Raw genomic sequence first — 27,570 nt, 5'->3', positions numbered from 1 at the left:
GACATGGAAAATATATTTTCATTAATGTAACGTCCGGCTGTTGCCTCGTTGGTCCGGGGTACAATTTTCGCTCAGTAGCATTATTATGCGAGGGGTTCCGGGTTCAGATCGCGGAAGAGCCCAGAGGGTTATTTTTAATATGGAGCTGGTTTGAGCTCCCGTGAAGTCACTGCAGAGAATATGTTGCTGCAGAACACGAGGAGAAACAGTCACCAGATTTATAGTTCGTTTGATCATGTTGTGGGACTCTGAGTTTATCATCATACACAAGATAAAACAACCGCAATGTTATGGATTCAGGAAGCTGGCTGAACACAGTCTGTTGTTAACTTTCTGAAGGGCAACAGTCTGAGAGAGTTGAGAATCCCACAGTTTGATTTTATATTTTCCATATTTTAATCTCATACTAATTTCATGAATGTTACAAAACGCCAGAATACAATGCTTCAGTGAATGGGGAAGAGGGATTGGAGACTGGAGATGATTTGGACTCCAGCTCCACCGAGTCGCTCGGTGCTCTCCTGTCCCCAAACTGAGTCAACACTCCATTGCGAAGCTCCAAGCGTTCCTACCTTAAACGATTGGCTCATTGTGGTGTAGGCAGTCGATCAGTGATCAGAGCTGTTGCTGCTCATCAGATCCATCTCTTCCGCTTAAACCTTACGAGCAAGTACACAGAATTGGATCTGAATGAATAGCAACCTCCATAGCCGTTCCTTACTGACAGGCTGAGGAAATGGGGGCCATTGTTAGCCTCTGTTTCATCGATAGAGTAATGTGGTGTTAATTTCTGAGATGCCCGGGCCATGAAGACAGTGATAGCCAATCTCTATATTAGTAGCAGAGAGACGCACATGCTAATTTTCTGAACTTCTCGGTCCTCAGGCTGGGATGAAGATAGCAGGAAGTCTACTTCATTCCACAAGAGAATCCGACACAATAGGCTGGCTGCAAGTGAGGGTTATATGGTTGAGTCAGTCTTCTGTAGTCTGTATCACTGGACTATGCGTTATCATGTTTTACGGATTGGAGGTGTTTTTAAATTGATATTCTGTGCAAGATTTTATATGTTCTAAACAAGAAACAAAGAAACATATAAAATTAGAAGCAGGAGGAGGCCATTCGCCACTTTCAGCGAGCTCCGTCATTCATTTTGATCATGAATGATCATCAACTTCAGTATCCTGATCCCCCCCCCCTTCCCCATATCCCTTGATCGCATTAGTCTCAAACGTTACATCCAATTTATTCTTGAAATCGCACAAAGTTTTGGCCTCGACCACGTTCTGTGGCAGTGAATTCCACATATTCACCACGCTGTGGGTGAAGGCATTTCTTGTTACCTCAGCCCTATAAGATTCAGATATGTAATAGTGTGATACACGCAAAGCAAAATCAAAAACAATCAAACATTCACAAATGAAACGTGGTTATCCCATTGTGCTGTGGAGCAGCTCTCAGGCTCCTTCGCATTTGGAGTTGAATGCTTACCGATCAGGCCCAGAGAAAAGTGCCATTTAAAATCTTGTGTTATTCAGATATTGAATTGCTGGGGTCTGAAAGAATAATTTCATTTGTGGATGAAAGTTGTGCAAAATTTTCACCAGTCAATTCACAGAAAGATTCAGTGTTTGTTTTCTTTTCCGTTTGAATCTGGAAAATGAATGCATCTTAGATTAACACACAGATCTCGATGTTGTCATCTGTTTATCCAGAGATGTAATTGCAATTACCTAAAAGGTGTTGCAATCGCACTATTCCCGTTGCTATCCCACAAGGTATAAATTAAATGTTCTGGGAATCAACCGACACTGAGCTTGTGAAGTCAGATTACCTGTAGCACGAAGGGACATTTCAGTTAATAGAGAAAATGCGTGAAACATTTTACAGCATTGGGAAAATATATTACACAATCTTCGGTGTCATTGGTGTTCCCGGTAAGTGAATGTTGCGATTGAGGTTTTGTATATCTGTGTGGAAATTAGTCTCTGGTTTTATTCTGCGAAGGTTATTGCTACATGGTTATCTGGAGTTCGCCATTGGACAGATGGCTAAACAGTGGTGCGTTGCTGTGAAGATAAAAGTATTGAACTCTCTTTATGGTTTAGTTCAGTTTCCCTCATTCAAATCAAACAGCCGTTTCCAACAAACCAGCTCCCACAATTCTCAAGTCCATCTATATGTGTGGAATACCTTGTACTATTGCTGACAATTTACTAGTGGATGTATTAGCTACTGTACACATGTGATAAGAGTGTTTTAGTATCATTAGCACAACACCTGATACCAGCATTAATGTACTCCAGCGAATAACTGCGATTGTAGAGCAGTACCAGTGCACTGGTTACTAACTAGAATTAGACTTATGAACCTATTGATATATAGTACTATGGTATATCTGTCACTGTGGAACTGCACTGCGATTTGTCGATAATTGAAGCGCGTTTCCGAACTCCAGTGATCATATTATACTGAGAATGTCCATTAGTATAGAGTTGCACTGAGGTAAGGTCAATAATTAAAATTAAGCAAAATGGTTCTATTTCGGTATCATTGTTCATGAACATGTCATAAAGCTGTCATTGTGCCGAATGTTTGTAGTCTATTTCAAAGGGGAGAATTTTGGTGATATTTTCTAACCATGTATCAAGTGAACTCTATTGTTATAATGAGTGTCGAAGGACATATCTTTGGACATAGGCTCAGCAGAAATATACATGTGTTGCAGGAGTTTAGAATAATCTGGGACTAAAAACAGTAATAGGTCACGATAAATTAATTTAGAGTGAATATAGCATGGCGAAAGTACAAAGTAACTGGATTTACAAATGTCCAGTTTCCATTGAAATACATATAACCACTGTTAGAGGATTTAAACATTTTGTTTCGAAAAGGTATTGTATTCGGCATTAAAGGTGTACACCTTGGCTAATGACACTCTCGGGCTTGATTTGATGCAGCTGAGCGAGAAGAACCACATTCCTTGAAAACAATACAGCTTTTGAGAACTCTCTTCATAGTGTGGCCTTAGAAATTATAAACTTCCCAGACATTAGAATGGATAGAATCATTCAAGTTTCCCGATAAAGTGTTACTAAGGGGACAGTGGGAAAGGAAATTTGAACTTTATAGACCTATGTATTTGGCTTGCTAGGAGACAGTGGGAAAATAACTCCCATACTCTGCAAACTTAGGCATTCTCATGCTGCCAGAGAGTGAAGTGTTATTGGCCAAGGTAAATGATTCATACTAAAATGATTGGCTTATGTCTGGCGAGGATCAGAAAAAGAGGTGGGCAATTGATATTTGAAAATTATAGTTGTATCATAGAAACCCTACGGTGCAGAAAGAGGCCATTTGGCCCATCGAGTCTGACCGACCACAATCCCACCCAGGCCCTACCCCCATATACCTACATATTTACCCGCTAATCCCTCTAACCTTTGCATCTCAGGACTCTAAGGGGCAATTTTTAGCATGGCCAATAAGCCTAACCCGCACATCTTTAGACTGTGGGAGGAAAACAGAGCACCCAGAGGAAACCCACGCAGACACGAGGAGAATGTGCAAAGTCCACACAGACAGTGACCCAAGCCGTGAATCGAACCCAGGTCCCTGGAGCTCTGAAGCAGCAGTGCTAACCACTGTGCTGCTGTGCCGCCCTGTACTACGGAAACAATGACATTTAGAATAAATAATTCTCACACAAGCGTGGATGAGGCCTGGCCAATAGTTATGTAAGTCTTCAACCTGAATTCCTGTCTCCTTGAGTTGTTTGTATTTGCTGAGCTGTAATTAATGTAGAGAAATCTCTCACCATCATAATACACATGTCTATCAAAAGCTTCGACAACATGCAAGTCTTATTTATTGCAAAAGAAATGGGGAACAAATCTGGTCCAGATATATATTTTTTAAAATCTTGTGCAATGCTTATTCTCTTTTTTGCTGGAAGCACGTTATTTCTTTAATTCAGAATAAGACACTTCCTCCAGCAGGGTCCTGATTATTGGTTAGTCATGTGCATTCAGTTATAACTTCTGACTGTGACAAATGGAAGGAGATTATTTGATTTAATTTGATTTCATTTCATTTTTTATTGTCACATGTAATAGCATACAGTGAAAAGTATTGTTTCCTGCACGCTGGACAGACAAAGCATACCGTTCATACAGAAGGAAACGAGAGAGTGTAGAAGGTAGTGTTTCACTGATAGCTGGGGTGTAGAGAAAGATCAACTTAAAGCATTCAAAAATCTGGTGGCAGCGGGGAAGAAGCGGTTCTTGAGTCGGTTGGTACGTGACCTCACACATTTGTATCATTTTCCGGACAGAAGATGGTGGGAGATAGAATGTCCGGGGTGCGTGGGGTCCTTAATTATGTTGGCTGCTCTGCCAAGGCAGCAGGAAATGAAGACGAGTCAATGGATGGGAGGCTGGGTTTGCGTGATGGATTGGGCTGCATTCACGGCTTTTTGTAGTTTCATGCGGTCTTGGGCAGAGCAGGAGCCAGAGCAAGCTGTGATACAACCGGAAAGAATGCTTTCTGTGGTGCATTTGTAAAAGTTAGGGAGAGTCATAGCTGACATGCAACGTTTCCTTAGGCTTCCGAGAAAGCAAAGGCGTTGGTGGGCTTACTTTAGTACAGTGTCGGAATGGGGGAACCAGCACAAGTTGTTGGTGATCTGGACACCCAAACACCTAACGCTCTCGACCATTTCTACTTCAGCCCCGTTGGTCTAGACAGGGACATGTTTTCCTCTACGCTTCCTGAAGTCGATGACAACCTCCTTCGTTTTGTTCACATTGAGGGGGAGATTATTGTCGCCGCACCAGTTCACCAGAAACCTGAATCCATTCCTCTACTCCGTCTCATCATTGTTTGAGATCTGACCAACTATGGTGGCGTCGTCAGCAAACTTGAAAATCGAGTTGGAGGGGAATTTGGCCACGCAGTCATAGGTTTATACAGAGAATAGTAGGGGGCTGAGAACACAGCCTTGGAGGGCACCGGTGTTGAGGATGATCGTGGAGGAAGTGTTGTTGCCTATCCTTACTGATTGTGGTCTGTGGGTTAGGAAATTCAGGATCCAGTCACAGAGGGACAAGCCACGGAGTTCGGAGAGTGAGTTTCATAGGAATAATGCTGTTGAAGGCTGAGTTTAGTCAATAAGTAGGAGTCTGACATGAGTGCCTTTGTTAACTAGGTGTTCCAGGATTGAGTGCAGGGCCAGGGCACAGGCGTCTGCTGTGGACCTCTTGACGCTGTAGGCGATTTGTAGTGGGTCCAGGCAGTCCGGGAGGCTGGAATTGATTCGTGCCATGACTAGTCTTTCGAAGCACTTGGTAATGGTGGATGTCAGAGGCAATGGACGATAGGCATTAGGGCACACCACTTGGCTTTTCTTTGCTACTGGGATGACGGTCGTCTTTTTGAAGCAGATGGGGACCTCAGATTGTTGTAAAGAGATGTTGAAGATGTCTGCGAATACCCCCGCCAGCTGATCCACGCAGGATCTGAGTCCTCGTACGGGTACCCCCATCCGGACATGTCGCTTTCCGTGGGTTGACCTTCGAGAAAGGTTCTAGGGGGTTTTAGTTCAGTCGGCAGCATGGTGGGGGCAGGCTTAGAGAGCTGAAGGGCCTGTTCCTGTGGTGTAAATGTCTTTGTTCTTTGTTGTTAGCTGTAATTATTTAATGAACCACTCTAATTGATAACCTTTCAATGTCTGGTTATCATTAATGGTTCAGAGTTTCTTCAAATTGGACATTTTCTCGCCCGGGCTGTGAGCGAATAAGGGTGGGTCCGTCATTGGAGGATGGGGGAAAAAGCGGAAACATTTCTGAAATAAAAATGCAGCGGATGCTGACAATCTAAAATGCAATCTGGACATTCTGGAAATCCTGGGTTCGGCTGAATGTGGAGTTGACGACTAAATCCGATCAGGCATAATTGAATTTAATGCTGGAGCGGGGTCGAAGGGCAGAATGAAATACTCCTGCTGAAAGTTCTTCATTTGTATGTACGTTCCAATGCAATACTCAACATCGCTTGCAGTAACTGTGGGGAGAATAAAAATATAGCTTCATGTATGTGGAAGATGGTGCTATAATGGCTTAATACCTCAATCTCCGTCAAAGAAGGTGGAATGTTCGAAATACAATTGATTTTTAAGAGCCTCAAATTGAAAGCGAATGGGGAACATGATGTTATTGGATTTTTTGGGGGGTTAATTTCAAAACAACATGCGGTTCAGAAATTCCGCATTCGGAATCTGTCCTCTTCGCCTGGACTGCCTCAGGGCCCAGGCAAAAGTCAAAATGTTTGACAATTAGCTGAAATCTGAAACAAAAACTTAACAATGCACTTAGTTGCTGTAAACCGCTGTTGAAGCGTTTGGAGGATGGTGGATGCAGATACACCACATTGAATGCAAACACGAAGGATTGAGAAGGCCGATCACCATCGCATTCTTAAAGGTAATTGGGATGGAGATCAAATTCTAATCTTCCATCGACACTCACATGCTCTCATAGAATGATAATCAGAATAATTATCTTATCATCTTAATTGCCACAAGTTACAGTTGGAAGTATTTTGCCAAAGCCACTTCCTGCCATCCCGAAGTCTGAAACATCACAATGACTGTCCTTAATAGGTCGCGGTCTGTACCCAGCCGGACACTGAGCCTCCTGTTAATGGTCTCAATTCTGATTAAAAACTGAATAGACAAGATCCATCGATTTCCCTTCATCAGACTTCCTTGTTTGTTTATTGGAAAAACAAACTTCATTTATATTATTTAAGTTTGATCTTTTATTTACTGACCCATGCCGACTATCCTTAATCAGTTCGAACCTCTGAGAGCGCTTATTGGCGTTTTTCTCTGGTTATTGGTTCCATAAGCGGACGCTGTCATGCTGTTATGCTATATTCCCACTCGTTGTTAACACTGCCCTTGCACATTTCATGGAATGCAGGAGCTGACAGCTCTTGATGCTCTCCAATCTTATGACACCGCCACGCTGTTGATGAAAAATTTTAAGTTGAGCGAATGCATTTCCACAATCTCAAGCATCGATAAGTGCAGCCTTTTCAAATAAAGTGGATAGTGAAGAAGGCTCTTTAAAGTAAAGTAAAAAGTTGACTTATTATTCACAAGTAGGCTTACATTAACACTGCAATTAAGTTACTGTGAAAATCCCCCAGTCGCCATCCTCTGGCGCCTGCTCAGGTGCACTGATAGAGAATTTAGCATGACCATTTTTCCTAACCACAATGTCTTTCGGACTGTGGGAAAAGACTGGAGCACCCGGTGGAAATTTATGCAAACAAGGGGAGAAGATGCAGACCACAAACAAACAGTGACCGAAGCAGGGAATTGAATCCAGGTCTCTCACGCTGTGATACAGCAGTGCTAACTACTGTACCATCATGCCAACCACGAAGTTAAGCGCATGGATTTCCACGACCTCGGGCATCGGAATGTGCGGTCTTTTCAGCGAAATAAAGTGGATTCTGAAGAAGGTTCTCTCGGATTGCAAAGTGATCTTGATCAGTTGGGCCAGTGGGCCGATGAATAGCAGATGGAGTTTAATTTAGATCAATGCGAGGAGATGCACTTTGGTAGTCAGAATCGGGGCAGGACTTACTCAATTAATGGTAGGGAGTTGGAGAGAGTTATAGAACAAACAGATCTAGGGTTACAGATTCATCCCTCCTTAAAAATGGAGTCACATGTGGACAGGGTGATGAGGAAGACATTCGGCATGCTTGGTTTTATTGGTCAGAACACTGAATACAGTAGTTAGGACTTCTTGTTGAAGTTGGACAAGGCATTGGTAAGGCCACACTTGGAATACGCTGTTGAGCTCTGGTTACCCAATATAGAAAATATAGTATTAAACTAGAAAGAGGGCAGAAAAGATTTATTGCGATGCAACTGGGAATTGGTAGTTTTCCTGATAAGAAGAGGCTGGATATAGTGTGACTTTTTCCCCCTGGAGCGTAGACGTCTCAGGGGTGATCTCATAGAGAGCTAAAAAGTAATGAAGGACATAAATAAGGTTGATAGTTTCAACTTTCTCAAAGGTCGGGGGTCTAAAACTAGACGGCATAGGTTTGTGGTGAGAGGGGAGAGACACAAAATAGTCCAGAGGGGCACTTTTTTCACAGGGAGGGTGGTGAGTGTCTGGAACGAGCTGCCAGAGGAAGTAGTAGAAGAGCTGGGTACAATTTTGTCCTTTAAAAAGCATTTAAACTGTTACATGGGTCAGATGTTTACAGACGAATGTGGACCAAATGCGGGAAACTGGGACAAGTTGAGTAGTATAAAAGGGCGTCGTGGATAAGTTGGGCCGAGTGGCCTGTTTCCATGCGGTAAGCCTCTATGACTCTATAAATGTTGAGTCAATGTCCCTAAAAACATCGGCGTCTCTTCCCAATTCATCCATTTAGATACCAGGGGTTATTATAGAACACTGATCATTGTCCAATAATTCAGTAAATTATAATCCCCTATACTGGAATTAGTCTGCTATTTCCACAACATTCTGAAGAACAATAACTTCTATTGTTATGTTGCATTAATTTGTACTATTATTTAGACCTAGACAAATCGGATTTATCTGTAGAAATTAAAATTGCGCTTCAGGTTGATGAATCGTTGCAGCTGATTTTATCTGTGCACCATGGTGAGCACGTTGTAATCTATGTAGGAATTCAACGCGCTCTTCGTTTTTAAATGATGTGTCGTGTTTTCCTCGCAAGATAACGATCCATTCTGGATATTCATTTGTCGTGCGGTGCAATGTTGGGTTGAAGGCTGATGATCGAGTTCGATGGAGTTTCACTTCACTGATATCAGTCGCCAGTCTGTCACGACTTGATTTATTGCAGGTTTTTGCAGCTGAATATATGCTTGACTTGCTGCAGTATCGTGATCTACAGTTCTGATGTTTAGTCAACAAGTTATTCATTATGGTCCCGATCCTATGATGTCTCCTTTCTGGCAGTGAAGATAATCTGCTTTCAAGTCTGCAAAACATCTGAGCCTGGAACGAGTTCGATTTCCGGGAGGAGATTACCATCAAGAAAATTTCATTATTATCCTCGAATCCCACTGCAAGTGCAATTCGGGAGAAGGTTCCAAATATGTTCAGTTGAACATTAGGGAAGCCCAATCTTAGGGAAGAGGGTATACAATCCAATGACAGTTCCGTCATGGAGAGTCTGATCCCAGAGAGTCCAATTGCAATTCCATCCACTCAGGCGGGACTGTCCCCAGACATAGATTACCCTCCCAAGCTGGGATGTACTCTGTTACTGAGGGTGGATGTCCAATTGTGGTAGGGTTCAATGCTGGGTTCAGGGCTGATGATCGAGTTGGATCACTGAGATAGGCTGAAAGCTGGGGCAGGAGACGTGCCATTCCGGCTGTTATTTTGAAGCACAAGGATGTAACGGGAAACCCACTTCAGCCACAGATCCACCTCGGCAGTAGAATGTGTCATTCTTCCTGTATCCTTGGCCTTCACTATTTGCCAGCTCACCCTGTGAGAGGTTGCCTCCTCATTCTATTTCCCGAATAAATTGCACTCGAATAGGCACTGTTTTGCACTACTGTCTCAATAAACGCCAGAGACTGTGTTCAATTCCGGCCTTGGGTAACTGTCTGTCTGGAGTTTGCACGTTCTCCCCATTTCTACGTGGGTTTCCCCCGAGTGCTCCTGCTTTCTCCTCAAAGGTGAGGTTGATTGACCATGTTAAATCTCCCTTTAGTGTCATAGAGATGAGCAGGCCAAATACGGAGGTGGGATTGCTGTCGCTGCAGGCTTGATAGGCTGAATTGCCTCGTTTTGCACTGTCGGAATTCTGTGGTTCTCTGGTTTTAAGTGCTGAAAGTGGGTGGTTATTAGTGTTGTCTTTTCGTTTTATCATTAATCCCAAGTGGCGACTAGTTGTTCCGAAAATCCTGATTTTTATCACGGTTTATTTGTGATGATGTTATATTGACATTTTCAATTTACAGTTCCTATTCTCCATTGCAGTTAATTTAATAGCGATTGTGATCCTATCCCGGGGAAAGTGTGGTCTCTCCACCTGCACAACTCATTACCTGGTGGCCATGGCAACGGCGGATCCTTTTGTTATTATCAGTGAGGTCATACTATATCGATTGAATTATTATTATTTCCACGGATCTTTCCTGGATATCACCCCTGTCTGTAGTGTTATCTATGTTCTGACTCGTTCAGCTGCAGATTGTTCTGTCTGGTTTACTGTCAATTTCACTTTTGATCGATGTGTTGCCATTTGTTGTCAAAACCTGAAAACAAAATATTGCTCCAAGAAAAGAGCGATATTGGTTATATCAACAACTGGTGCTCTGCTCTGTTTTAAAAATATCCCCTTTTACTTTACAGTTGAACATGCATGGATAATTGATAATGTGCCATGGGACTGTGTAATAAAGTCAAGCTATTTCACTGAGCCTGGATGGGTGGGATTTGACTGGTTTGATAGAATTTTAGCACCAATGTTGCCATTTGCATTAATTCTATTGCTAAATGCTCTGACTGTCAGATATATTTTAGTGGCCAGTCGAATCCGCAAGAGACTGAGGGATCAAAGCAAGGGGGATACTCACAGTGAGGCGGAGATGAAAAGCAGAAGGAAATCTGTGATATTGCTCTTCACCATATCCGGCAGCTTCATACTTCTGTGGTTGACACATGTAACAGAATTCTTATATTATGTCATCACAAGGAAAGATCCTGCAGATTATAACAGTTCTGAATACGTCTTTCGGAAAGTTGGATATATGCTGCGGATTTCAAGTTGCTGCACAAATACATTTATTTATGGAGTGACTCAGTCCAAGTTTAGGGAGCAGTTCAAAAGGGCAACGACATATCCAGTTGTATCAATTATTAACTGCATTACCAAATAAATCAATTTAAATCAGTGTGATCGTGGGTCCCATTTTTTTCATCCATGAGTCCAATATTCATCTCAAGCCTTCCATCAAGTATATGATACTAAGTATCGCTGGGAGTTTGCATATACAACTACCAGCAGTTGGCGATCAATCATGGCAGACGTGAGACAGAAGCATCTCTTTCATGTCAGGTAAGGAAACAAAAATACAGTGCCTTATCTTCACCCAATAGTTAGATTTCATGCTCCTCGCAGTCGCTTAGAAATCAGAGAATGAAACGTTCATCTCACAATTGCAAAATATTGAAACTTTGTGATGTGTTCTGGAGCAATGTGTTATTAAACATATTTTTAAATTATATTATGCTTCGACCCCCGATGCATGTGTGGGTTTCAGATAAGAATTGCAAACAGTATTCAAACCCTGTGGGGTCGGGACAGAGTACATCGAGAGAAAGCTGTTCCATTGATGAGAGGAGGATCGACAACCGGAGGGCACTTATTGGAGATAATTGGCAAAAGAAGAACTGATGATGCAATGAAAACCGCCTGAGAGAGGGGTCACAGTAGTGAGACTTGAGGATTTCAAAAGGGAATGTAATTATTATCTGGAAAGAAAATATCTAGGGTTACACTGAAAAAGCAATAGAGTGACAACAGGTGCCTGCAGAGAGCCAGGAAAAAAATGAAGGCCTGAATGGCCTCATTCTATCTTTCTTTCAAAATTCATTCCGCGATATTGGAGTTGCTGGTGATTCCCCAATAATTAATCATCCCCAGCTACCCTTGAGAAGATGATGGTGAACTTGAACCGCTGCAGTATCTGTGGTGCAGGTACATCCACTGTGCAAGTAGGGCTGAATTCCAAGCGTTTTTAACCCAGAGACAGTGAAGCAACCACGATGTATTTTAAAATTAGGATGGGGAATAACTTCGAGGGGAACCTGCATGTGGTGGTTTTCCCAGGTATCTGCTGCGATTGTCCTTCAGGAAAGTTGTGGGTTTGGAAGATGCCAAATAAGGAACATTCAGCTTGGCTGGGCAAACAACACAACTCCCTTCCCCGCTGTGCCCCAGCACACAATGGATGATATCCCAGCCCGAATCCCATTAATGCCACATTGATTCATCAATTGTTCTCTTCCCCGAAACTCCGGGAATCTCAACCGAATCCTTTGATCTTTAATTCTCTCTTCAAATAACATTTTGTCTCCTGATTAAGTCCATCCTGCGGAGAGCAACTCAGCGTTCCCAGTTTCTCTGCAGACATCCGGTTGCTGCTAATGACCCATAATAGACCTAAAACCTGAACGAAAGCCTCTGACACAACACTCTGAGCTTGTCTCCATTAGGTCGTGCCGTCAACCCTGCAGAATGGATAACAATGGCGAGAAGTATGAGCAATTTCAGTGTCAGGATTCTGTGGAAATAAAGGATTCAAGATAAAACATCATTTAAAATAGTGAACAGTTCCTCAACAGTGTGGAGTTTGTACATTCCCCCCGTGTCTGCGTGGATTTCCTCCACGTGCTCCGGTTTAGAACATAGAACACAGAAAAAATACAGCACAAACAGGCCCTTCGGCCCAGAAGTTGCGCCGGTCATGTCCCGACCTACCGAGGCTTATATACAGGCCTACCTATAACCCTCAATCATATTAAGTCCCATGTACTCATCCAGAAGTCTCTTTAAAGACCCTATCGAGTTTGCCTCCACCACCACTGATGGCAGCCGATTCCACTCACCCACCAACCTCTCAGTGAAACACTTACCCCTGACATCTCCTCTGTACCTCCTCCCCAGCACCTAAAACCTGTATCCTTTCGTAGCAGCCATTTCAGCCCTGGGAAAAAGCCTCTGAGAATCCAACCGATCTATACCTCTCAACATCTTGTACACCTCTATGAGATCACCTCTCATTCTTCGTCTCTCCAAGGAGAAAAGACCGAGCTCCCTCAACCTATCCTCATAACGCATGCCAACCAATCCAAGCAATCCAGGTTTCCTCTCACAGTCGAAAGATGTGTGCGTTAGGATGACTGACCATGCTAAATTGCCCCTTCGTGTCAGGGGTATACGCAGGGTAAATTCATGGGCTTACAGGGGCAGGGTCTTGGTGGGACCGTTGTCCCTGCAGGCCCAATGTGCCAAATGGCTTCCTTCTACACTGTAGGCACTCTAGAAGGACTGATGTCAAGGAGAAAGATCCAATGGATTTCTGGTTGTAAAGCTTGAACAAATGGACAGTGGCAGCTAAAATCAGTCCTCGTGCTAAAATCTCTGGACATAACCTGCTGCAGGTGGAAGCAGAACGTTTGAAGAAGTGACTAGAATGGTTGACGAGGGAAGGGCCGTGGATGTCGTCTATATGGACTTTAGTAAAGCGTTTGACAAAGTCCCTCATGGTAGGTTGTTGCAAAAGGTTGGATCTCATGGGATAAAGGGGGAGGTGGCTAGATGAGTGGAGAACTGGCTTGGTCACAGAAGACAGAGGGTGGTAGTGGAAGGGTCTTTTTCCGGCTGGATGCCTGTGACTGCCCCCTACGTTAGTTCTACCAAAATGCACTACTTCGCATTCATCTGGATTGAACTCCATCTGCCATTTCTTTGCCCAAATTTCCAGCCTTTCTGTATCCTTCTGTAGCCTCTGACAATGTTCCTCACCATCTGCAAGTCCAGATATTTTCGTGTCGTCACCCCAGTTACTGATCACCCCAGTTACAGCTTCTTCCAGATCGTTTGTATAAATCAGAAACAGCAGGGGTCCCAATACAGAGCCCTGCGGAACACCACTATACGGTGAATGGCAGGCCCATTAAGGGTGTAGATACGCAGAGGGACCTGGGTGTGCAAGACCACAGATCCTTGAAGGTGACGTCACAGGTGGAGAAGGTAGTGAACAAGGCATATGGCATGCTTGCCTTTATAGGACGGGGCATAGAGTATAAAAGTTGGGCTCTGATGTTACGGTTGTATAGAACGTTGGTTCGGCTGCATTTGGAATACTGCGCCCAGTTCTGGTCGCCACACTACCAGAAGGACGTCGAGGCTTTAGAGAGAGTGCAGAGGAGGTTCACCAGGATGTTGCCTGGTATGGAAGGGCTTACTTATGTATGAGGAGAGATTGGGTAAAGTGGGGTTGTTCTCACTGGAAAGACGGAGAATGAGGGGTGACCTAATAGAGGTGTATAAAATTATGAAAGGCATAGATAGGGTGAACGGAGGGAAGCTTTTTCCCAGGTCGGTGGTGACGTTCACGAGGGGTCATAGGTTCAAGGTGAGGGGGGAGGGGGCGGGGGAGGTTTAACACGGATATCAGAAGGACGTATTTTACCCAGAGGGTGTTGGGGGCCTGGAATGCGCTGCCGGGTAAGGTTGTAGAGGCGGACACATTGGGAACGTTTGAGACTTATCTAAATAGCCGCATGAACGGAGTGGAAATGGAGGGATATAAAAGAATGGTCTAGTTTGGACCAGGGAGCAGCGCGGGGTTGGAGGGCCGAAGGGCCTGTTCGTGTGCTGTATTGTTCTTTGTTCTTTGTAATGTTGATCTGCAGAAAATAGACATTTGGCTTGTTACCGCTCCAAAGCAATTAAGACTCTGCTGAGAATTTAACACAGCATCGCCTGTTTATTCGATAGGAATTTTAACTAACTGAGCCACAGAACCTAACGATCTTCAGTTAGCCACATGGAAATGCTGGAAATATTTTCCTGATCTGGTCGTGTCTACTCAAAGAGAAAAAGTTCATATTACAGATCCTGACCTTTCATTGGACCGACCTATTACTCTCTCCACAGATGATGCCGGATCTGCTACATACTTCCAGAATTTTCTCTTTTTGTTTCAGATTTGCAGCATCCGCAATATTTTGTTTTTGGGTCAAAGGACAATGTGTTTCGTTTCCTCCATTTTAAGTTATGGCAGGTCTCTCTGGCTGTGATTATCGATCATTATCCATCTCTGGGCTCTTTCCCAATCTGTGAGTATATGGTTATTTGGGTGTGAGCATGAGACATTCACATCGAATATATAGAATTTCTACAGTGCCAAAGGGACCAGGTGACCTGAGGGTATTTGTTTTGCTTTATCTTCACGGGAAGTGCTGTGGAGACACGGCCAACATTCTGTCGCCTCATGACCTAGTAAGGCAGTAGGCAGTTAATGATTTGGGTAAATTAAAGCAGTATCTGACAATCTCTATCATGACCAATTAACTGATCTTTATTTTTAAACTGGTGTCATCATTATTAAAACACTTAAAAAACTCAATAAAATCCCAACAGCATGCTGTTCAAATATTACAAGCCTTCTTCAGGAAGAATGAAATTATTCAATACAGAATTCAGTAATTCTCAACTAAAATACAAACAGTTGTCGATTGAAAGTATTAACTTTCTCCAGTGATGTCCTCGTCTGGAACACTTTCTGAGTTGGCATCTGTCTCTCTATAGATGGCAATTTTACTAAGACATACATGTAACCGCAGGATTTATATGAGAGCATCACCTTTCCTCTTCCGACTCAACAGGTCGCCAGCATGCTCTGACTGTTATCCCCCCCCCCCCCCCCCCCCCCCCCCCCGCTCCCCGTTGCCTGGGTTTATATACCTGGAATTACCTCATAGAATTCCTGTAATCTGAGTGGTCCGAGGCTGTCAACAACTCTCATATTTCAATTCCATTGTTTCTGTGTCTCTGTGTGCTTGATTTAAACTCATTGGTCCAATTCAGAAGCCTGTTTTTTTCATGTTGGACCACCTACTTCTAGGCTTTGGTACAAATGATGCAAAAATCGGCTTCTGCAGCCTGCACTCTGCAATTTGAAGTCCACGCATAACAACACAAATGCGAGGTGATGCATTTTGGTAGATTGAACCAGTGCATGACTTACTCAGTTAATGGTCGGGCGTTGGGGAGAGTTACAGAACAAAGACACCTCGGGGTACATGTTCATAGCTCCTTGAACGTGGAGTCAAAGGTGGACAGAATTGTGAAGAAGGCATTCGGCATGCTTGGTTTCGTCGGTCAGAACATTGAATACAGGAGTTGGGACGTCGTGTTGAAGTTGTACAAGACATTGGTAAGGCCACACTTTGCATACTGTGTGCAATTCTGGTCACCCTATCATAGAAATGATATTTTTAAACTAGAAAGAGTGCAGACAAGATTTACTAGGATGCTACCGGGACTTGATGAATTGAGTTATAAGGAGAGTCTGAACAGACTGGAACCTTTCTCTCTGGAGCGTCGGAGGCTGAGGGGGGACCTTATCGAGGTCTATAAAATAGTGAGGGGCGAAGACAAGGTAGATAGTCAATATCTTTTCCCAAAGGTAGGTGAGTCTAAAACGAGAGGGCATAGCTTTAAGGTGAGAGGGGAGAGATACAAAAGTGTCCAGAGGGGCAATTTTTTCACACGGAGGGTGGTGAGTGTCTGCAACAATCTGCCAGAGGTAGTAGTAGGGGCGGGTACAATTTTATCTTCTAAAAAAACATTTAGATACTTACATGGGTAGGATGGGTATCGAGGGATATTGGCCAAATGCGGGCAATTGGGATTACTTAGTTTTTTTTTAAAAGGGCGGCATGGACAATTTGGGCCGAAGGGCCTGTTTCCATGCTGTAAACCTCTATGACTCTATGACCTGCTTTTTAAGAGATAATGCTACATGATTTCTTTATTTAATATTTCTTTTCACTATTTATATTTGTCAAACACCACATTTTTAACCTTACTTATGCAACTTTCCAACACTGGTGAGATGTCGCTGATTTGCATGGTGCCTCAGGAAAACAAAATCAAAGTCTGGAGCCTCTTGAGCACGCTGTGATTGGAGCAGAATTCCCTCCCTCCCTGCTCCTTACACGAAGGTGCTGAGAATGTAAAATCTGAGCAAATGGGAGTATCACGTTTGAGACTTCAGAGTCTACAGATCACCCGTGTCCAGCGAAATCACAAGGATTTAATCCAAACTCTCACGGTCTGATAATGAGTGAAGCCCGCTCTCTCTCCCTCTCTCTCTCTCACACACACGCACACACTCGCTTGCTCACACACACATACTAACTCATAACCACCCCGACTCCCAATCGGACATTCCGAATGGAACAGAAAACTCGCTTACAACCTCAGAGGTTGACGAATACAGAATGAATTCCAAACAAATTTACAGTTCCGGATGCTGACTGTCAGAGCAAGCCACTTGTACACGCACAGTTCCAACAGCAGCACCAGAAAGATCCCAATCCTCATGCAGCAGCAGATAATGCAAAACACATTCTGAATATGACAGAGATGTGTTGTGCTGGTGAATGTCAGATTCAGAATCAACCATTTATATTCGAGTAAAGTACAAGTACCAAGACTGATAGACATTTTTTTTTCCACGGCCAGTTCCACTGACAGGCTCAGCATGTGATCCAATTCTCTCTGTATCAGAAAATGAAAATATTGAGATGAAATATAAAACATATATAAAGCCAAAGGGAACGATAGATAAAGAATAAATCCAACACTGTCCAGCGTCCCACTGACAATATATCAACACTCAAGACTGACAGGTTCAGAATATCTCTTACACTCTCACACAATACAAATGAGTGACGGATACAAAATGTATCCCTCATTCACAAAGTGGAGCAGAGAAGGCCAGAGAAGAATGTATCTCTCTATCATTATGTGCGAGATGGGCGGCACGATAGCAGTGTTTAGCACTGCTCGGGTGTCTATTTCCGGGTTGGGTCACTGTTTGGAATTCGCAATTTGTCTGCGTGCGGTTTCTCTCACAGTTCAAAAAGTATGCTGCTGAGCTGCGTTGGCCGCGCTTGATTCTCCCTCAGTGTGCCCTAACAGGCGCTGGAATGTGTCGAATAGGGATTTGCACAGTAACTTATCAGCCTACTTGTGACAATAACAATGATACAGAACGGTATATCTACTGCAGAGTCGAACAAATATAGAAAAAGATCAGCTCTACTTCTTAATTTTTTTTCTAAACCCCGTTGTCCCAGGTTCAATATACTGTGAACAATTGTTGTCTGTTGTGTCTCCCTCTGATCTGAGAATTTCACTCTAATAGAGTGTGCTGACATCTATCGGCCGGAACTCAGAACTGCAATAGAGCGGATTGCAGTTACACAACCGGGCACACATTTACACCCAACCAGGAACACATCTGCACAACAGGGATAATCTGACACAACCACGGTGAAGATCTGTCAACGGCAGAGTCACTGTTCCACAGCAGAGCGAACAGTTACACAGCAGAGAACAATTACAAAGCAGAGAGCAGACTTACACAACAGGAAATACATTTCAAAACAGGGCCTATCTTTGTCAAACAGAAAATGCCTTTTCATAAATAATCATTTTATCCATCTCAGCATCTTAGACCATAAGACCATAAGACATAGGAGCGGAAGTAAGGCCATTCGGCCCATCGAGTCCACTCCACCATTCAATCATGGTTGATTTCAACTCCATTTACCCGCTCTCTCCCCATAGCCCTTAATTCCTCGAGAAATCAAGAATTTATCAATTTCTGTCTTGAAGACGCTCAACGTCTCGGCCTCCACAGCCCTCTGTGGCAATGAATTCCACAGACCCACCACTCTCTGGCTGAAGAAATTTCTCCTCATCTCTGTTCTAAAGTGACTCCCTTTTATTCTAAGGCTGTGCCCCCGCGTCCTAGTCTCCCCTGTTAATGGAAACAACTTCCCTACGTCCATCCTATCTAAGCCGTTCATTATCTTGTAAGTTTCTATCAGATCTCCCCTCAACCTCCTAAACTCCAATGAATATAATCCCACGATCCTCAGACGTTCATCGTATGTCAGGCCTACCATTCCTGGGATCATCCGTGTGAATCTCCGCTGGACCCGCTCCAGTGCCAGTATGTCCTTCCTGAGGTGTGGGGCCCAAAATTGCTCACAGTACTCCAAATGGGGCCTAACCAGTGCTTTATAAAGCCTCAGAAGTACATCCCTGCTTTTGTATTCCAAGCCTCTTGAGATAAATGACAGCATTACATTTGCTTTCTTAATTACGGACTCAACCTGCAAGTTTACCTTTAGAGAATCCTGGACTAGGACTCCCAAGTCCCTTTGCACTTTAGCATTATGAATTTTGTCACCGTTTAGAAAATAGTCCATGCCTCTATTCTTTTTTCCAAAGTGTACGACCTCGCACTTGCCCACGTTGAATTTCATCAGCCACTTCTTGGACCACTCTCCTAAACTGTCTAAATCTTTCTGCAGCCTCCCCACCTCCTCAATACTACCTGCCCCTCCACCTATCTTTGTATCATCGGCAAACTTGGCCAGAATGCTCCCAGTCCCGTCATCTAGATCGTTAATATATAAAGAGAACAGCTGTGGCCCCAACACTGAACCCTGCGGGACACCACTTGTCACCGGTTGCCATTCTGAGAAAGAACCTTTTATCCCAACTCTCTGCCTTCTGTCTGACAGCCAATCGTCAATCCATGTTAGTACCTTGCCTCGAATACCATGGGCCCTTATTTTACTCAGCAGTCTCCCGTGAGGCACCTTGTCAAAGGCCTTTTGGAAGTCAAGATAGATAACATCCATTGGCTCTCCTTGGTCTAACCTATTTGTTATCTCTTCAAAGAACTCTAACAGGTTTGTCAGGCACGACCTCCCCTTACTAAATCCATGCCGACTTGTCCTAATCCGACCCTGCACTTCCAAGAATTTAGAAATCTCATCCTTAACGATGGATTCTAGAATTTTGCCAACAACTGAGGTTAGGCTAATTGGCCTATAATTTTCCATCTTTTTTCTTGTTCCCTTCTTGAACAGTGGGGTTACAACAGCGATTTTCCAATCCTCTGGGACTTTCCCTGACTCCAGTGACTTTTGAAAGATCATAACTAACGCCTCCACTATTTCTTCAGCTATCTCCTTTAGAACTCTAGGATGTAGCCCATCTGGGCCCGGAGATTTATCAATTTTCAGACCTTTTAGTTTCTCTAGCACTTTCTCCTTTGTGATGGCAACCATATTCAACTCTGCCCCCTGACTTTCCTGAATTGTTGGGATATTACTCATGTCTTCTACTGTGAAGACTGACGCAAAGTACTTATTAAGTTCCTCAGCTATTTCCTTGTCTCCCATCACTAGATTACCAGCGTCATTTTGGAGCGGCCCAATGTCTACTTTTGCCTCCCGTTTGTTTTTAATGTATTTAAAGAAACTTTTACTATCATTCCTAATGTTACTGGCTAGCCTACCTTCATATTTGATCCTCTCCTTCCTTATTTCTCTCTTTGTTATCCTCTGTTTGTTTTTATAGCCTTCCCAATCTTCTGACTTCCCACTACTCTTTGCCACATTATAGGCTCTCTCTTTTGCCTTGATGCATTCCCTGACTTCCTTTGTCAGCCATGGCTGCCTAATCCCCCCTCTGATAACCTTTCTTTTGTTTGGGATGAACCTCTGCACTGTGTCCTCAATTACTCCCAGAAACTCCTGCCATTGCTGTTCTACTGTCTTTCCCATTAGGCTCTGCTTCCAGTCGATTTTTGTCAGTTCCTCCCTCATGCGCCTGTAATTACCTTTATTTAACTGTAGAACCTTCACATCTGATTCTGCCTTCCTTCTTTCAAATTGCAGACTGAATTCTACCATATTATGATCACTGCTTCCTAAGTGTTCCCTTACTTTAAGATCTTTTATCACGTCTGGCTCATTACATAACACTAAGTCCAGAATAGCCTGTTCCCTCGTGGGCTCCATCACAAGCTGTTCCAAAAAGCCATCCTGTAAACATTCAATGAATTCCCTTTCTTTGGGTCCACTGGCAACATTATTTACCCAGTCCACCTGCATATTGAAATCCCCCATGATCACTGTGACCTTGCCTTTCTGACATGCCCTTTCTATTTCGTGGTGCATTTTGTGCCCCTGGTCCTGACCACTGTCAGGAGGCCTGTACATAACTCCCATTATGGTTTTTTTGCCTTTGTGGTTCCTCAACTCTACCCACACATCTTGCTGGTTGGCTTGGCATCTTTTCTGTCTGTCATTCCATGTGTGTGTCTCTTACTGCTTTTCTGTGTCTCTTTCTCTTTCTGCTACACTGGGCATGTTGTTATTGTCCAGACAAAGTGAGCTTCCCAACACGCGGGTACTTGTTCAAGTAAAAACGCAATAAAATGAATCGTTGCCTGGCTCCCGCGCAACAGTAATTGGCAGGAATAAGCGCAGCAGAAGTGCGCTGGGCTCATAAACCAGAGGTTGATGGAGCTAAATCACCATATGCTATCATATTCGCACTCACATCAAAAAGAAATATTCGGCAGCTGTCAAGTGGCATATCTGGATATTCTTGACAGTAAATTAGCATCATCTTTTTGACGTGCATCACCGCGGAATTTGCTTTTTCCTAGCCTTCGCTTAGTTGGTTGGACAGCTGATTCAACCGAACCCCTCAGGATCAATTCCCGTATCGCTTGAGGTTATTCATGAAGGCTCTGGCTTCTCAACCTTGCTCCTCGCCTGAGGTGTGAATCTTCCGGTTAAATCACCACCAGTCAGCTCTCCCCTTTGATGTGCCCTAGAATCATCTGGGACTGTGGACCTTGCTTTAATTTTAGGAACAATGGACACATTACATCCTGACACATTGTTCAGATATAAAACTGCAAAAATATAAACTGAGTGCGTAATCCGAAAGCAGCCGGCAAATATCATTTCATTCATCGTCTCGAAATTCATTATTTCGGGAATACGCCCACAGAATGAAGTTAATCCAGATACAAAATCCAGAAATCAACTGTAGGAAAAGTCCATGAGCCTGACTGGATTTGGAGCCAGATGAACTACGTTTGCGCCACAAGCCCAACTAGCAACATCAGCTGACAATCCGTTCAAATCAGGACACCTGCGTTGGGCAGGAGTTTACCACCATGGAAACACATGGTTTCAGAAGCTCCAAAGTAGGCGCCAGCTTCATTTAGGGTACTAGTGGCAGATTTTATCCTTCCAGAATCGCAGTTGCGCAATGAAAAGGAACGCAGCAGATAATCTCTTAAAATCAGAAGGCGGAGGAGCAGAGGTGGGCCATTCGGCCCATTGAGTCTGCTCTAACATTCTGACTGATCAGAGATAAGATACTACTTTATTTTCCCCCATAAACCTAGATTCCCTTACAGATTAAAATCGTCTATCTCAAACTTGAAAAGACTTAGTGAAATAACCGCTACAGCCCGCTGGATAAATAGTTCCATAGATTCACACACAGCAGCCAGGGCGAGCGATGGTTTTGTACTGGTGACTATAGATGCCTTGTAAACATCTGTTGTTGACCTGGGTTCTATTCTCCATCGAAGATTTATTTATCTGCGTGTGCTTCAAAAATAAAAGCATTTCCAAGGCAATGACTGAAGGATAATGAAACGAGCTTAAGATTTAACGTTTTTGTAAAATGGATTGGACATGTCAAATGTTTGTGATTATGGGAATAGGGCCGGGGAGAGAGCTTGGATCAAATACATTGTCAGAGAGCAGGTGCTGACTTGATGGGACAAATGGCATCCTTCTGCACAGTGGGGATTCAATGAGAGAAAAACAATCACCTCATGTTGTCTTAAAAGGCAGACCCCCTTTTTCTGAGATTATGCGCTCCGGTCCTAGACTCTGCCACAAGGGGAAAAATACCTCTCAGCATTTACCCTGTTAAGTCCCCTGTGAATCCTACCTGTCTCAGTACAGTCACCTCTCCTTCTTCTGTATTCCAATGAGAATAGGCCCAATCGACTCATCCTTTCCTCATCAGAAAATCCCTCCACACTCTGGAATAACTTAGTGAACTTTCTCTGGATTGCTATCAATGCCAATATATATTTCCTGAGTTTTCTGCAGTCTTTGTCCATTTAAATATTTCTTAGCTCATACATTCTTCCTACCAAAGTGCTTCACTTAACATTTTCCTACATCACAATCCACAGATTCGCTACAGTGGAAAAGGAGGCCATCTACCCATCGACTCTGCACCAACTCTCCAGAGGAACATCTTACCCAAGCGCACCGCCCTCCTCCCGTTTATGTATTTGATTTTTACAATTCCTTCCACCATCTCTATAGCTACTTGCTTTAATATCCTTGGATGAAAGTTATCAAACCCAGGAAACTTATCGGACGTGAGCTCCTTTAGATACAGCTCCTGTAACTCAATGTACTGAATGGGGTGTGTTCTCGTGGCTACTGGTCTCCTGTGGAGCCCGGAGTAGTTTGATTTTCCCCACTGCACTATAATCCTTCAGTTAGATCTTTGTGCAGCTGTTTCTGGTGGTGTTACTGAGTAAAGATTGCTGGAATCTTACAGCAGCTGGGAGATGTCCCTTGAATTTTCTGGTATCTGGAAATCTCACATGGAGCTAAGACTCACCCCGGAGGCGGACGCGTTGACCACGTGCCCGAATGGGTAAGGCACCTGACTTGGGTGAGCATGACAACGGGGACATCAGAAGATTGCAGGTTCGAGTCCTTTCAGGGTCGCTTTAAACAGAAATCTGGTGGAACTTCCTAAAAACCGAGGTGAAAGTCAGCAGGGCTATTTCACAGTTTCCATTTCCTTCTTATTTTGTTTATTCATTTCCTATAATTTGGTTTAACTGCGAACAGCTCCACAATATCTGCTTAATCTTGATAAATTATTGATGCTATCAACCAGAAAAAAAGTATTTCTGCCAAAGAATTTAATACATTTCTATGGAGGGAATACTAATCTCCTCAGGAAGAGGTTTAATAATGAGTTGAATTAACTGTTTTTGTTCACAGGGGTGAAAGGTTACGTCACTGGGCGGGTAATCCAGATGCCCACACTAATCTTTGGGGCCACGGAATAAATCCCACCAAGGCAGCTGGTGAAATTGAAATTCACTGATTTAATCAAACTGGAATTGAAAGATAGTCTCACTTGAGGCGATCTTGAAACAACCGTGGATTGTTGTAAAACCTCATCTGGTTCGCCAGTGCACTTTAGATAAAGTCTGTCCTCCTTACCTGGTCTGGCCTACATGTGACTCCAGACTCACAGCAATGTCGGTGACTCTTACCTGCTCTCTGAAATGGCCGAGCAAGCCACTCTCAGTTTGAGGGCAATTAGGGAAAGGCAACAAATGCTGGTCCTGCAGGCGGCACCAAAGCCCAGAAAAAGAAGAATCATTAAGAAAAAAAAGAAAGGCCCAGTAAAGTATTGACAGTTGGATCTTTCATCTCTTGTAATAACAAGACTTAGGGATGGCCTGAATCTGGGCTTTAAATTCGTGAAAGATTTTGAGTGATTTTATACGGATGAATTGAAGGAGAGAAGGGCAGATAAGAATGTAATCCACTCTTCTACCTCTCAATGAATTGGTGGTTTTAACACAACGTTGTACCTAATTAACTGAGTTTCAGTGACGCCTCGGAGTGTGAGAGAAATTCCAGTAGCAATGTTACCCCGAAATCCTCCAGGTCGAAGCGAGGCAGCATTCACGCTGATGACTCATAGGAGTTTGTTACTCATCGTTCAAAATGGCTAATACCTGTTCGCCAAGCTGCAGCACGCTTTGAGTCCCAAGAACCTAATCATGGGGCAGAATGGGGGCAGACAAGAAAGTAACACGAAACAAATCCTGCGCTCCAGATCCCATTACTTCGTCCTATCCCATGTGTCGAAAAATCTGTGGGCCGAGAATCGGCCTGTTCACTCACAGGAAGTCCCATGGCAGACATTCACGGCTCAGAGTGAATGTCATCCTCGAATCGAGGGACAGACAATGATAACAACTGCCTGTTACAAAAAAACATCACAAAAAACCACCTCCAGCATTAGTATTGTTAAACGTCTCACCCCCCAGTACACCGTGAACAATTCTTGTATGTTGTGTCCCTCTCTGATCTGTGAGCTTCGCTCTACCCGAGTGTGCTGGCATCTACTGGCCACAACCCAGAACTGCAAAGAATGGGAAGACATTCACATTAACTGTCGGTGTTGTAGGAAAAGGTCAGTATGATGAATTGATAATAGGATGTGATAGGATAGGCATAGAGATGTGAGCAGTAACTCCACTGTAGAATCATTACTAAATTATTTTCCTATTGCGTCAGTCACATTTGCAATTTGCTATCGGCTGGAGCATTGGAAACAATTAGCCGAGCTCTATTAAGAGAAAGCTGGATAAGTTATAAGAGAGAGTGGATTTCAGAGATCAACAGAAAATGTTCCTTGAAGAATTTTAGGTGGAGGATCGTGTTGAACGTTTTACCAGTTAGACCAAATGCACCACGTTCAATGAGGTATGTTCTGGGCCAAATGAATCCAGGTTTACAAAGTATCTCAGAGACTGGGAGATAAATAATAAATCACAAGTCACATTGTGAACAAAGGATAGAATGATACTGGAAGAATCATTCACTCAGACATATCCACACGGACTGATAGATAGATAATTAGCTCACACTGAAATCCTGCACCACACTCAAAGTGATAGAGCATTTTTTCTGCACACAGACACAGGACATTTCGAACACAGGTGAAGGCCATGAGGTCCTTTTTGTCTGGGCTTGGTCTCTTTTAGAGAAGCTTAGCTATTCCACTCCAAAGCCCTGTGCCATCTCCACGTAAACGATTCTGCTCAGGTTGCTGTCCAGGTTGAAATCCCAGATTAGTCTCGCTCCTCCGTATATTTCAAATAGTGCATTTCAGATCCTAATCACTCATCAAGGTAAAAGAATCTCCATATCCCCATTTGGACGTATTCTATCCAACTAAATCCGGTGTCCTCAGGAATTAGGAACAGTTTGGCCACAATCTAATCTGTCTATTTATGTCGATGTCTACTCGTCCAGTATTCCCAACCGTCAGAAATCGTTTCTTTCTCTGAATCAATATTCTTAAAATCTCAAATACTCCATTACATTACTCGGCAAATCGGGATGAAGAACAACCTTCAAGATGCGGCCCTTGGTGGCAGGAGCGAATTGTGATTTAATGTGAATGGGGATGACGGAGGCGGAGAGGCAGGGTGACAAGGTTTGAGTTCTGAATATTCCAGAGTTTATAAAATTCGATGGGAATAGGAACCGAGGGAAAGGTGATGGGGGTAGACCTGATCAGCAAGGATTACTTGGTGCAATAGTTAGAAATACTCTTGGTGCAGAAGATCAGAATGGAGAATCAGTTTGGGTGGAGTTGAGGAGTCTTCATTCCAGACGATGCAAAAAAATGCTCTCCAGTAATAGCTGTAAACCAGGAGGTGGAATGGAGAGAGGAGCTTAGTGAAATTACAATCACGAAGACAACTGCACTGAGCAAGCTGGTGAAGCTGCTGACTGACAAGTCTTTGGGTCCACATAGAGATCATTCTGGAGTCTTAGAATTGATGGTTACTTGGATACTGGGTACGGTAGTGTTAATTTCCCAGAATTCACTAGAATCTGCAATATGTTCCATCACACTGAATAATGGCAAATATACCCCCTCTATTCAAAAAGGGAGCGAGTCAGAAAGAAAGGGCAGCATAGGCTAGTTGTGTAGACATTTGTCATGTGCATGGTGTTAGCATCAGCCGTTAAGGAGGTTCTAGCTGCACACTTAGCAAAACTCAAATAATGGAGAAGAATCGGCCTGGTTTTGTTTGAAGAAATAGCATGTGCTGTGGTTGGGAAACCTGAAGTTGGTCTCTCCTTGTATTCCCAGAAGACATTTCATAAGATGTCACATCAAAGGTTATTGCAGGATACAAAATTTTACGGTGTAGTGTGTTTCATATTGATGAAAGACTGGCTGGCAGAAAACAGGGAGAATGCAAAAATGGCTCTTTTTCTGATTGGCCGATGTGACGCGTTCTGCCCCAAACAGGACAATTGTGCTGGGGCCCCAACCTTTTGTAACTTGTATTTGTAATTTCAATCCTCTGGTGTGTCTTCCTTGACTGAGCTGTGAGAAGATTACATGATTTAGGTGCCAAGTACCTGGCATTGGAAGCATTTCCCGAGCCACAGGAAGCAGATGATGGACAAGCATATCCTTAATGCTGGGGTTCCGGCTTGTGAGATGACACTGATGTTGATGCTTCTGCCCTCCCACTTAAGTTATAAGTTCTTCTGCAGACAGGGTTAATGTTTGACTTCCGCGCTTTGATAAGCCTCGTTTTCGATGTTTCATTTGGTATCGTAAGAAAGGGAACGCAAAATCATGGCAGACCAGGAACTTGACTTCAGTTTTCATGCCACGACCCTCTGACATTCTCTTGCCTCCGGTGGCACAGTGGTTAGCACTGCTGTCTCACAGCGCAGGGACCCGGGAACAATTCCGGCCTGGGGTAATTGTGTGGAGGTTGCATATTCTCCCCATGCCTGCCCGGGTTTCCTCCGGGTCCTCAGATTTCCTCCACACTCCGAGTATGTGTGGTTAATTGGATTGGCGATGATCAATTGCCCCTTAGCGTGAGGGGGATTACCAGGTTAAATGCGTGGGGTGACAGGGTAGGGCCTGCTGGAAATATTGTCAGTGGGAGCCGATGGGCGAACAGCTTCCTTCTGTCCTGTAGCGATTCTATGAACCTATGATACATATGGCCAAAGGCTGCCCAAGAGGATATCTGGCGCGGCTGAATGCACT

At 43.6% G+C, this 27,570-nt stretch overlaps 2 protein-coding genes across 2 annotated transcripts in view; one reads left to right on the top strand and one right to left on the bottom strand.

Moving 5' to 3' along the window:
• The window catches only part of LOC144482285 (uncharacterized), an 872,976-nt gene that overhangs the window by 406,276 nt on the left and 439,130 nt on the right, over positions 1–27,570 (top strand). The gene's annotated exons all lie outside the window — the stretch shown is intronic.
• LOC144482277 (uncharacterized) overlaps positions 1–27,570 on the bottom strand; it is a 411,284-nt gene that overhangs the window by 360,048 nt on the left and 23,666 nt on the right. The window lies entirely within an intron of this gene.

The sequence above is a fragment of the Mustelus asterias genome, unplaced genomic scaffold, assembly GCF_964213995.1.
Source record: "Mustelus asterias unplaced genomic scaffold, sMusAst1.hap1.1 HAP1_SCAFFOLD_35, whole genome shotgun sequence".
Taxonomy (NCBI): Eukaryota; Metazoa; Chordata; class Chondrichthyes; order Carcharhiniformes; family Triakidae; genus Mustelus; species Mustelus asterias.
Note: the sequence above shows the minus strand (reverse complement) of the source record. Positions and strands in the feature narration are given on the sequence as shown.